We start from the raw sequence: 13,555 nt of genomic DNA, 5'->3' as shown, positions 1-13,555 counted from the left end.
GGCCTGGAAAAGTCCGTTTAAATTCCATAACTCCTTCATCTGCTGTCCATTTTCGTCAGACTTTTTATTGTTGTACTCCTATTGTCGGGGTCTTCAACTTTCGTTTAGGTTGTGTCGGCTAAAGACCGATCCATCTCTATTTCGAGTTTTTAGTTGTCTACTGCTAGGTCAGAAACTTCGAAAAATCATAATTTCCTTATACGAAGTCAGATTTGGGCGTTCTTTTTATGTATGTTCACGGTTTAATGATATTTATGACTTTTATTTAGATACCTAAGGCTAAAAAGTATTTTATCGGGATTTCGTATTTTACGTTTAACAGTGTTTTACCGGTATTGTCGCGGATCTTCGATTTGTCATAACTTCTTCGTTATAACTCGGATTTTAGTGTTCTTTATATTTTTGGAAACCTCGCTACGATATATACCACTTGGTATATCCCAATTATTGTTTTATAAAAGTTAAATTTTTGACCCTAATTCGCTGGTGTTACAGTATGTAACCCAATGCATTCATCCACTAATTAGCTAGCATCAGCATAAATTCCTAAAGCATAAAGCATGCAGCAATCGAACATCAAGCAATTCAACCCATAACATACCCTATACAGGCCATCCTAACAGATAACTAATCTGACACTAGCATGCAATTCTAAAAGCTCATATAAGTAGGCATCTCTCATAGCATTCTATCAAGCAATACTGAGCAGATCCTTAGCCCCTATTCTAGCATGCATTTCTTATATCTTACCATAAAACATAGAATATGTATTGGTATTTTGGGAAGACTTACTTGAGCTCGGCCAATTACACGCATCACACTCCTTGTCTTTTATTAGAAATCCTCATATTAAATGCTTCTTTTTATGAAAAAACTACCAAACCCTCGATTGGAGTCCAGGCACACCCGAGAGCATGCCCGGATCCCTCAAACGAACGCTCTGATAGCAACTTGTAACATCCCAAAAATACAGATAAAATTTTGTTTTTAAATCCATTCAATTCATAAGAAACCGATATCAAAATAGTCGAAAGAGTATAACTGTAAAATGTTATCATAGTACAAATTCCCAAAATCACTAAGTGTGGAAAAATGCGGTGCGATTAGGTCGGATCCTTCCCCTTTGAACTGGAAGTACCTGAAACATAAACTAAAAACTATAAGCACAAAGCTTAGTGAGTTCCCCCAAAATACCACATACTAAACAAACATATTGCCAAGCATATATGGGTGCTTGCCTACCCCTTCGATCTATTTAAACCGGATACTGCCAAGCATACCTGGGTGGTTGCCTACCCCTTCGGTCTATTTCAACCGGATACTATCTGTGACAACCCAAAACTTCCATTCTGTACAACCCTTCAATTCAATAGAAGTCAGAAAAGTTACTGCTAAGTTTCAAACTTTTTGGAATAAGTTTGAGTATTTTAGGATTTACACTCCGGGAGATATCAGGAGAGAGGATGCCCTAGGGTTTATTGTGCATCACTGTTATTCCAAAACTCCAAGAAATTGGGGTTTACTGCCTGAATAAAATATTTACAGCCAAAAACCCAAATTTTGGGAGTATATATATGACACTTAGTCATTATTTACACTTTTTCCAAATCTCAAGATCCAAATCCATTTCTCTCTCAAGTATCATCCAAAAGTTTTTCAAGATCTTCAATCTAGTAAGTGTTTCTAGCCTTCTTAAGTTGTTATATGACTTAATCTAGTGTTTTAACACACTTCTATCTGTGAAATCATTCCAAAAGGTTGAATCTTCAAGTTTCACCAAGAACACCAAGAACACACACTAGTGTTCTTGGACTTTTGGCTCATTTCAAGCTTCTACCTTGTAAGTACTTCTATCCTAGAGTATCATAGAGCTTGTTATACATCCATATATCAAGAAATCACCCAAGAAAGTGAAAATCAAAGGTGTTTACGGTCCAAGATGTTCTTGGACAGTAAACCCTAAAATGTGTGCCAAAGTGGCCTTAGTCCCTTCACAAGCTTTGGAAACTAGCCTAGACCCTATCCTTGATATGATTAGGACTTGAAAACGTCAAAATACCATAAATCATATGCGTTTACGGCCGTAAACACATGGAATAGTGGTCCATGGGCCGTAAACTACATATAGGAGTGATTTGATGCCACAAACACTTCCATAGGCTTATACTTCAATGTAGAAATGCTTCTAAGGCTTCAAAACACAAAGTGGTCAAAGAAGTATGAGTTTACGGCCGTAAACTCAAGGGTTGATGACCGTAAACCCAATGAATTATGGTCTCCAAACCGTAAACTCACAAAGAGGGTTCCCTTGAACCCTAAGCTCAATAGCTTTGTCCTACAACACTTAGATGAAATCCTTAGGAGTTATGACACTTATATAAGGTGTTTATCATGCCCTAGGATGTCTTAACTTTGTTATTTAGTTGTTTATAGACTAATGGGATACATATATGTGATATTATATGTTATCTAGGATCATAGAGTGTGTACAAGTCTTCACTTGACACTTAGCATCCTATATAGTCCGTTCATCCCAAACCACTTACTACAGGTGAGTTCATACCCCTTAATCAATGTTTTAAATGTTTTTAAATACTTTTATGGGGGGATACAAGTTGAATCATACTAGTTATTATATCAATCACATGTGATTGATAACTAGCATGCAAATGGATTTACTACACTGTTAGCTGTTTTACCAAACAAATTACTTCAAATGGCTTTCCAAAATGTTTTTACTTGTTTAAAACTCTTCATCAAACTGTCTCAGATACAGAATGATTCTTTTCAAACTCTGTTACAATTGTGTTTCAAACAAAGGTTTTCTTATACTTAAAACTGTTCTTATCAAATATATTGCTTTCAAACTGTTTTACAAACTGACATCAAGTCATCTTTTCTTAGTTGTTAAACTTTTATAAGGTTTTACAAAACTTCTTTTATGCTTCTATATAGTCAATTGCATGCCTATATATGTATAGTTATATAAGTAATGTTTAAAGGACTTAGGAAGGCTAGCTCGCTTTATCTCCTTTTCCTCGTTGGGATGTGGCTTTAGGGCATCGGCTATTCGTCCGAAGGTCGTCTAAATATTAGTTATATATTATGTATACATGTACAGACATAAAAGTTCTTCCAGTCATTACAATACCCTTCGGTAGCAAGGGTATACTTTCATGTTCATACGTACAAGTTATATTACTAGTAAACTACAATAGGCGTAGTTTAGGAAGTTAGTATTACTATTACTATTACTAGAACAATGAATCATACAATGAGTCAGTTCATTCATGAGTGGAAAGCTTGGAAACATGGAGCCAAGGGCTTGTTCCAAATCCTACCCCCGATAGCTCTTGTTCCAAATCCTAACCCTCGTCCGGCTTTTCAAGGCTCGACGCCTCGATGGGTGGAAACATGGAGCCAAGGGCAGGATCAGCCCATGCCATTTAATGGAGACCGAAGCTTTTATGACCTGAGCGAAGGGGGCTCAGCTGACAGAGTCTTGCCAATCCTGGTGCGTAGAGTGGCACGAAATGAGATTCAAGGCAGGACAGCCCTACATCAAATCACGGAAGTTGTCGCCAATGCGAGAATGCATACCCTCCGCACCATTCGTCTGGAAGATGCTCGTGAGAGATCAGAGAGAGACCATGAAACCCTGCTGCAAGCACTGGTTGAATCACGAGCCGAAGTCATAGAACTTCGAGTACGCCAGAGGGTGTATGAAAGACACCTGCTTAATATGGAACGTCAACTAGCTGAACTAAGGATTCACCAGAGGGATGACCGTCACCAGTAGTAGATGTCTTACTTTCTTTCCCTGTTAAAAAAAGGAATCGTTTTTCCTGTCTATGTCCTCTGAGGCATTTTTCTATGAAACTATCTTGTACTGTAGGTACTTTTAGTTAGGCCTTTATGCGGCCAAAACCTTTCTACTCTGGACATGATGTAAGACCTTATACAAGGTCAATTTTTCCGAACTCTTTACGTCATGGATATCAGGGATATTGACAGTCGGCTAACTTCTGAGTCATTCGTTGTTCAAATACTTTCATCATGCTATCATGGGAGTCTATCTGAAACCCACTCTAGTCGAGTTATTGAACTAGGTTAATTTAACTCAGGGATCATTCACAATCCTTTTCAAGGGTTGGATCATGATAATTACCAACCGATGGTACCCTGTTTTAGACGTCAAGCGTCTTGTGACCATTCTACGAACATACTTCTACTCCGTACTATGGACTGCATCATAGGGATGTAGGTCAAACCTTCGATACCATGTTTCTACTCTTTTGATGAACGATCGAAATACATCTAGGTTCAATGATAAGACTTTACTAGAAATTCCAGATCAATAAGAAGGATTAGTAAGAAGGTTATTATATTGATTTCCTCGCTTATACATTCCCAAGTTATATATAACGAAGACCTGGTAGACAATAGAATGTGAGATTTCTAACATAGTTTCTTTTCCTTGTTAGGATGTGAAACTAAAATAGAATCATACATTTTACTATCCGCCCAGTCTTGATTATATTATAATGTGTATAAGCTAAGTTTTCATGTATAATAACCCATCTCTTAGTCAGAATCAAAATAATCTAGGGTCAACTTTAGTCACTCACGGACTCCTTGTCTTTCGTGTTTCAGAATCATGTCGTCACCCGGAAACAGTCAGAAGAACAACGAAACCCTTGCCTTTCCTATGGACGCTGCTACTTTCCAAGCCGCAGTAACAGCTGCCGTGATGGCTGCAGTGACAGCTGTCCTTGCCAACCGCAGCGCTATCAACACAAACAATACTGACGAAGGGGTTGACAATCCCGATAGTAGTATCAATCAAGAAAACCATCAAACGATAACAGTTGCAGACTCGAAAAGCCGAAAAACAGAGAGCAGGAAACGAAGGCGCCAACCCCAAAAGGAACGCAAACGATCCCAAAGACTTGCCACGCAACAACAACAAGTGGCAACCCCTGCTATCTAAGTACCGAGCAGGCCATACGAAGGAAAACTTCCGAAGTGTGATAAGTGTAGTTTTCATCATCATGGGGCTTGCCATGAAATGCAATGTTGCAATTGCCTAAAAATAGGGCACCATGCTTGTAGCTGTGGAGCACCGGCACGACCCATCACTCATGCCCCTGACATCGGAGTCAACCAGGCTTACAAGAGTGGTGGTAAAGCAAGCCCCTGTAAAAGGAAATTTCAAAGTGGATGAACGAGGAGGGCACTCTTGTCCACGTAACTCTGACTCGACACATAACTTCCACCACGAATATTGGTACTAGCCAGATATGTCACCAATGTGGTGAGATTGGACATCTCGAGAAGGATTTCCCGATAACGAAGAACTCCGGCGCAGACGGAAGGATACTGAGGATCACAGCTGCAGGAGAGACTACGTCGGACCTTCGTCAGAGTATCTAAGGCGTTCGTTGTAACAAACACTTACACTGTTTAAGACTAGTGCAACTTGAGTTTTATCTTTTGCGAGATCCCATCAGTAGAGGGATGCTCGTGCTGCGTATACTTGTCTTTTGTAGTATACCTAGTTCGCAGCAATAGTCTTGTAGTGAATCTATAGTACTATAACTCTGTTAACAGTTGCACTGGTGGATTTTGTCTGTAACGCCTTTATGATCAAGTCTAATGTCTTTATTCCCAAGTGAGTCCGATATTATCATACAACTAGATTTAATTCGATCCGCACAATACCAGTTCTGTACGTACATCTCTTTTTCTGGAAACGTCTTTCTAGCGAAGCCGTCATTCAGAACTCCGAAGTACTCATGCATAGAGTACATCATGTTTCTTATCCTTTCCAAAGAAACCTCCGCAAAACCTCCCCGAAGTACCACTCGTACAGTACGTCAAGTTCAATACAAGGACTCTTACGGTTAATCTATCGATGAAGAATGTATACTCAAGGGTGGTATATAATCAAGGTTCTACAGGTTTAGAATTAATGATTCCCCTTTAACTTCTTTTCCTCGTTGGGATGTGAGCTTAAAGAAGAATCATATATTCGACTACCTTTTCAATCTTAATTATATACGACTCGTATGCACGAGACTGTGATCGATGAACCATGTATGAATCCTAATATGAACTTCAGGACGAAGACTGCCCGAGACTACGAGAAATCGCATCGTCATGCGAACAAACTTAGAACCCAGTACGACTCCTGCAACCAGATCGCCCTACAGTCTAACACCTACAGAGATACAAGAACAGTCCGAACAGCTTAGCGAACTACTCGGCAATGGGATTGAAAGACCAAGCTTCTCACCCTGGAGGGCTCCGGTCTTATTTCTTCAAAAAGATAGGCGGATTGTTTCCTAGGAACATCGACTATCGGAGACCTCGTCAAGAGTTCCATTGGAAATCATTATCTCTACCTTACATGGTTGAGTTGGTTGAGCAAACGCAAGGAACGAATTACCTTTCAGAAATGGACCTGAGATCCGAATATCACCAATTTCGAGTGTTAGCGAAGGATGTCCTGAAGACGACCTTCCAAACTCGATGCGGACACTGCGAGTCTGTAGTGATACCCCTCGGATAGGACTAATACGCCCGTAGTATTCATGAACTTAATGAATAGGGTACGCCATTCTTACTTGGATCAGTTCGTCATTTACCTTGTAAATGACTTACTTATCTATCCTCGTAGTAAGAAGGGAATCATAAAGAGCATCTACAACAAACCATAGAACCAATGCGACCAGAGAAACTTGGTGCGAAATTCTCTAAATACGAGTTTTGGAATTGAAGAGTCAAATTGCTACGACACACTATTAGTGAGGTGGGAATCCTGGAGGACCCTTTCAATTTATCAAACCATTGAGAAATTGTCAGCACCAAAGAAGCCGCAGAGGATTTGCCAAATTCTAGGTCTCGCAGACCTACTGTCGTAGTTCATTTAGAACTCCTCGCAAATTACGGAACCTCTTATGACTTTGACCCAGAAGGGAGCGACCCTTGAATGGGAAGAGAAGCAAGTGAGAGGAACCCTTGGAACTCCAGGTGAGAGACCAAATCCCTTGGAAGTCTCACTCTGGGAAGGCTTAATACGCTTCGGAAAGCGTGGAAAGCTAAAATTCAATATAGTCAGGACCTCCGAGATTCTTGCCAGAATGGCCCTGTGACTCTCAAACTAAATCTACCCCGCGAGCTTAGTAACGTACGTTCTACCCTTCACGTTCCGAACTTGCAAAGGTATCTATCCGAAGAGACTCTTGAAATTCCACTCGAAGAGATCGAGTTCCACAAGAGCCTCACCTGCGTGGAAGAACCGTAGTGACCATGGACTGAGAGGTCATGCGAACGATTCATAGCCGTTTCCCAATAGTGAAGGTTCTTAGGAATGCCAGCCGAGGACCTGAATTCACTTGGGAGCGCGAGAATCAATCGATTAGGAAGTATCACCACTTCTTGGCTCGATTATTCATGCCTACTTCCTTACCTAAATTCTAATATCGGGACGAAATTCCTTCTAACGGGGGGATGATGTGAAAACCCAAAATTTCCATTATGTAGAACCCTTCAATTAAATTGAAGTCAGAAAAGTTACTGCTAAGTTTCAAACTTTTTGGAATAAGTTTGAGTATTTTAGGATTTACACTCCGGGCGATATCAGGAGAGAGGATGCCCTAGGGTTTATTGTGCATCACTGTTATTCCAAAACTCCAAGAAATTGGGGTTTACTGCCTGAATAAAATATTTACAGCCAAAAACCCTAAATTTGGGAGTATATATATGACACTTAGTCATTATTTACACTTTTTCCAAATCTGAAGATCCAAATCCATTTCTCTCTCAAGTATCATCTAAAAGTTTTTCAACATCTTCAATCTAGTAAGTGTTTCTATCCTAGAGTATCATAGAGCTTGTTATACATCCATATATCAAGAAATCACCCAAGAAAGTGAAAATCAAAGGTGTTTACGGTCCAAGATGTTCTTGGACTGTAAACCCTAAAATGTGTGCCAAAGTGGCCTTAGTCCCTTCACAAGCTTTGGAAACTAGCCTAGACCCTATCCTTGATATGATTAGGACTTGAAAACGTCAAAATACCATAAATCATATGTGTTTACGGCCGTAAACACATGGAATAGTGGTCCATGGGCCGTAAACTACATATAGGAGTGATTTGTTGCCACAAACACTTCCATAGGCTTATACTTCAATGTAGAAATGCTTCTAAGGCTTCAAAACACAAAGTGGTCAAAGAAGTATGAGTTTACGGCCGTAAACTCAAGGGTTTACGACCGTAAACCCAATGAATTATGGTCTCCAAACCGTAAACTCACAAAGAGGGTTCCCTTGAACCCTAAGCTCAATAGCTTTGTCCTACAACACTTAGATGAAATCCTTAGGACTTATGACACTTATATAAGGTGTTTATCATGCCCTAGAATGTCTTAACTTTGTTATTTAGTTGTTTATAGACTAATGGGATACATATATGTGATATTATATGTTATCTAGGATCATAGAGTGTGTACAAGTCTTCACTTGACACTTAGCATCCTATATAGTTCGTTCATCCCAAACCACTTACTACAGGTGAGTTCATACCCCTTAATCAATGTTTTAAATGTTTTTAAATACTTTTATGGGGGGATACAAGTTGAATCATACTAGTTATTATATCAATCACATGTGATTGATAACAAGCATGCAAATGGATTTACTACACTGTTAGCTGTTTTACCAAACAGATTACTTCAAATGGCTTTCCAAAATGTTTTTACTTGTTTAAAACTCTTCATCAAACTGTCTCAGATACATAATGATTCTTTTCAAACTCTGTTACAATTGTGTTTCAAACAAAGGTTTTCTTATACTTAAAACTGTTCTTATCAAATATACTGCTTTCAAACTATTTTACAAACTGACATCAAGTCATCTTTTCTTAGTTGTTAAACTTTTATAAGGTTTTACAAAACTTCTTTTATGCTTCTATATAGTCAATTCCATGCCTATATATGTATAGTTATATAAGTAATGTTTAAAGGACTTAGGAAGGCTAGCTCGCTTTATCTCCTTTTCCTCGTTGGGATGTGGCTTTAGGGCATCGGCTATTCGTCCGAAGGTCGGTTAAATATTAGTTATATATTATGTATACATGTATAGACATAAAAGTTCTTCCAGTCATTACAATACCCTTGGGTAGCAAGGGTATACTTTCATGTTCATACGTACAAGTTATATTACTAGTAAACTACAATAGGCGTAGTTTAGGAAGTTACTATTACTATTACTATTACTAGAACAATGAATCATACAATGAGTCAGTTCATTCATGAGTCAATACATGCTAGTTAGAGAGAGAACACAATACAGCTAGTACACGCAGTACATTACAATACATGCTAGATAGAGAGAGAACACACAATACAGCTAGTACATACAGAGAACATACAATACTATACAGAGAGAACATACATGCTAGACAGACAAGGAACACACAATACAGCTAGCACACAAATACATTACATATACATTACATGCAGTTATGTGAGCCACGTACGGGGCATGACACTACCTGCCATGACCGTGCATGTATCCAGAATCTCCTTAATTAGGGAGCGTATGAGTTTGCGTATAGCTATATTGGATTGACTATCCTACACCTTGCTGCTAGCTACAGTGGGACTTAAATGTCTATGGTGCCAAATGTCATTTTTCTCCGACATCTTACATTGTCGCGTTCTATAGTCGGTAGCAGGATTACAGGCCGATCACATGGTACTTTAAATTACATTAGATTTAAAGTAGTTAGTACAGCAGTAGTCACTTATTATAATACTACAGTACTAATTTATTTTCCCATTACATTTACTTTGTGATATTCACACAATAGGCAATAATGTAGGAACTATATTTCGGTAAATGATAGTCAGGTTGGGAAAATGCACACTCTTACAGGAGACACAGATTGATACTAGATGCCTTGGTAGAAGGCTACTTTTAGTAGGAAACATAGGGTTTTCTAGGAGGTTCAAAACTTTTACATACTTATACTTCACATACTTACAAATAATTTCTTACAAATACAGACACTAAAATACTTATGATCTCACCAGCTTTAAAGCTGATACTCGCTTTCAAAATAACTTGTATCCTCAGGTTACCAGTATACAGTTACCGATGCAAGGTTTAGAGAAGATGGAGCTCGTTCAAGACTCATCTTTCATTTTGATTTATATTTTGGTGTATATATATAATTTGACAGAACACACTTGTATTAAAATTATACTATTAATGCAATGGATGATGTTGTTGCTTGTTTACTAATATTCATTGTTGTGATACTGTACATGACGTCCTCCGCCCCAGAACGTTTCCGCCGTTCTTAGGTTTTGGGGTGTGACAGATTGGTATCAGAACATTGTTTATAGTGAGTTGAGTATATCAACCCATAAAAGATATACAGACTATAAATACAATGGGATTAAAATACTCTGATCAAGAGTTTATACTTTAAATAATAAAATATTTAAATAAGTATACGTGCCTGCATTCATACTAAAATCCATGTCACTAAGACAGTACAAAAGTATTACGATTGTTGAGCAGCACAAGTAGACTTAGAGACATATAGTCAAAACTGGGAAGATATAGCCTGATCAACTATATTATCCGAGGGTTGACTAGCATGTGCCTAAGTGTGGTTGTGAGGTTGCAACAAGTCTAAAAACTTACCCACAATACCACAACGAGAACAATAGAACCTAAACTTAAAATACTATAGGGGTATTTTGTGTTACTATAAGCTACTTATGTGCTAGATTCTTATATCTCTTTTCTGGCGTACATAATATGGCTGGATTCCATCCCTACGGCAACTTCTACTTCCCTAACCAGGGTAATGAAGGCGGGTTTGAAGCTGATCCACGAAAGGACCACCCAATCCCTGTGGATGGTCACCAAGCTGAAGGCTTAGGAGATGGTTCCGAGTTCGAGCCTGAAGTGGAGAACCTACCCCCGATAGCTCTTGTTCCAAATCCTAATCCTCGTACGGCTTTTCAAGGCCCGACGCCTCCATGGGTGGAAAGCTTGGAAACGAAGGCGCCAAGCCCAAAAGGAACGTAAACGATCCCAAAGACTTGCCATGCAACAACAACAAGTGGCAACCCCTGCTATCCCAGTACCGAGCAGGCCATACGAAGGAAACCTTCCGAAGTGTGATAAGTGTAGTTTTCATCATCATGGGGCTTGCCATGAAATGCAATGTTGCAATTGCCTAAAAATAGGGCACCATGCTCATAGTTTTGGAGCACCGGCACGACCCATCACTCAAGCCCCTGACATCGGAGTCAACCAGGCTTACAATAGTGGTGGTAAAGCAAGCCCCTGTAAAAGGAAATTTCAAAGTGGATGAATGAGGAGGGCACCCGTGTCCACGTAACTCTGACTCGACACATCACTTCCACCACCAATATTGGTACTAGCCAGATATGTCACCAATATGGTGAGATAGGACATCTCAAGAAGGATTTCCCGATAACGAAGAACTCCGGCGCAGACGGAAGGATACTGAGGATCACAGCTGCAGGAGAGACTACGTCGGACCTTCGTTAGAGTATCTAAGGCGTTCGTTGTAACAGACACTTACACTGTTTAAGACTAGTGCAACTTGAGTTTTATCTTTTGCGAGATCCCATCAGTAGAGGGATGCTCGTGCTGCGTATACTTGTCTTTTGTAGTATACCTAGTTCAGAGCAATAGTCTTGTAGTGAATCTATAGTACTATAACTCTGTTAACAGTTGCACTGGTGGATTTTGTCTGTAACGCCTTTATGATCAAGTCTAATGTCTTTATTCCCAAGTGAGTCCGATATTATCATACAACTAGATTCAATTCGGTCCGCACAATACCAGTTCGGTACATACATCTCTTTTTCTGGAAACGTCTTTCTAGCGAAGCCGTCATTCAGAACTCCGAAGTACTCATGCATAGAGTACCTCATGTTTCTTATCCTTTCCAAAGAAACCTCCGCAAAACCTCCCCGAAGTACCACTCGTACAGTACGTCAAGTTCAATTCAAGGACTCTTACGGTTAATCTATCGATGAAGAATGTATACTCAAGGGTGGTATATAATCAAGGTTCTACAGGTTTAGAATTAATGATTCCCCTTTAACTTCTTTTCCTCGTTGGGATGTGAGCTTAAAGAAGAATCATATATTCGACTACCTTTTCAATCTTAATTCTATACGACTCGTATGCACGAGATTGTGATCGATGAACCATGTATGAATCCTAATATGAACTTCAGGACGAAGACTGCCCGAGACTACGAGAAATCGCATCGTCATGCGAACAAACTTAGAACCCAGTACGACTCCTGCAACCAGATCGCCCTACAGTCTAACACCTACAGAGATACAAGAACAGCCCGGACAGCTTAGCGAACTACTCGACAATGGGATTGAAAGACCAAGCTTCTCACCCTGGAGAACTCCGGTCTTATTTCTTCAAAAAGATAGGCAGATTGTTTCGTAGGAACATCGACTATCAGAGACCTCCTCAAGAGTTCCATTGGAAATCATTATCTCTACCTCGCATGGTTGAGTTGGTTGAGCAAACGCAAGGAACGAATTACCTTTCAGAAATGGACCCGAGATCCGAATATCACCAATTTCGAGTGTTAGCGAAGGATGTCCTGAAGACGACCTTCCAAACTCGATGCGGACACTGCGAGTCTGTAGTGATACCCCTCGGATAGGACTAATACGCCCGTAGTATTCATGAACTTAATGAATAGGGTACACCATTCTTACTTGGATCAGTTCGTTATTTACCTTGTAAATGACTTACTTATCTATCCTCGTAGTAAGAAGGGAATCATAAAGAGCATCTACAACAAACCATAGAACCAATGCGACCAGAGAAACTTGGTGCGAAATTCTCTAAATACGAGTTTTGGAATTGAAGAGTCAAATTGCTACGACACACTATTAGTGAGGTGGGAATCCTGGAGGACCCTTTCAATTTATCAAACCGTTGAGAAATTGTCAGCACCAAAGAAGCCGCAGAGGATTTGCCAAATTCTAGGTCTCGCAGACCTACTGTCGTAGTTCATTTAGAACTCCTCGCAAATTACGGAACCTCTTATGACTTTGACCCAGAAGGGAGCGACCCTTGACTGGGAAGAGAAGCAAGTGAGAGGAACCCTTGGAACTCCAGGTGAGAGACCAAATCCCTTGGAAGTCTCACTCTGGGAAGGCTTAATACACTTCAGAAAGCGTGGAAAGTTAAAATTCAATATAGTCAGGACCTCCGAGATTCTTGCCAGAATGGCCCTGTGACTCTCAAACTCAATCTACCCCGCGAGCTTAGTAATGTACGTTCTACCCTTCACGTTCCGAACTTGCAAAGGTATCTATCCGAAGATACTCTTGAAATCCCACTCGAAGAGATCGAGTTCCACAAGAGCCTCACCTGCGTGGAAGAACCGTAGTGACCATGGACTGAGAGGTCATGCGAACGATTCATAGCCGTTTCCCATTAGTGAAGGTTCGCAGGAATGCCAACCAAG

Source organism: Lactuca virosa, chromosome 4 (genome assembly GCF_052849685.1).
Source record: "Lactuca virosa cultivar CGN04683 chromosome 4, Lactuca_virosa_CGN04683_v6, whole genome shotgun sequence".
Lineage (NCBI taxonomy): Eukaryota > Viridiplantae > Streptophyta > Magnoliopsida > Asterales > Asteraceae > Lactuca > Lactuca virosa.
Note: the sequence above shows the minus strand (reverse complement) of the source record.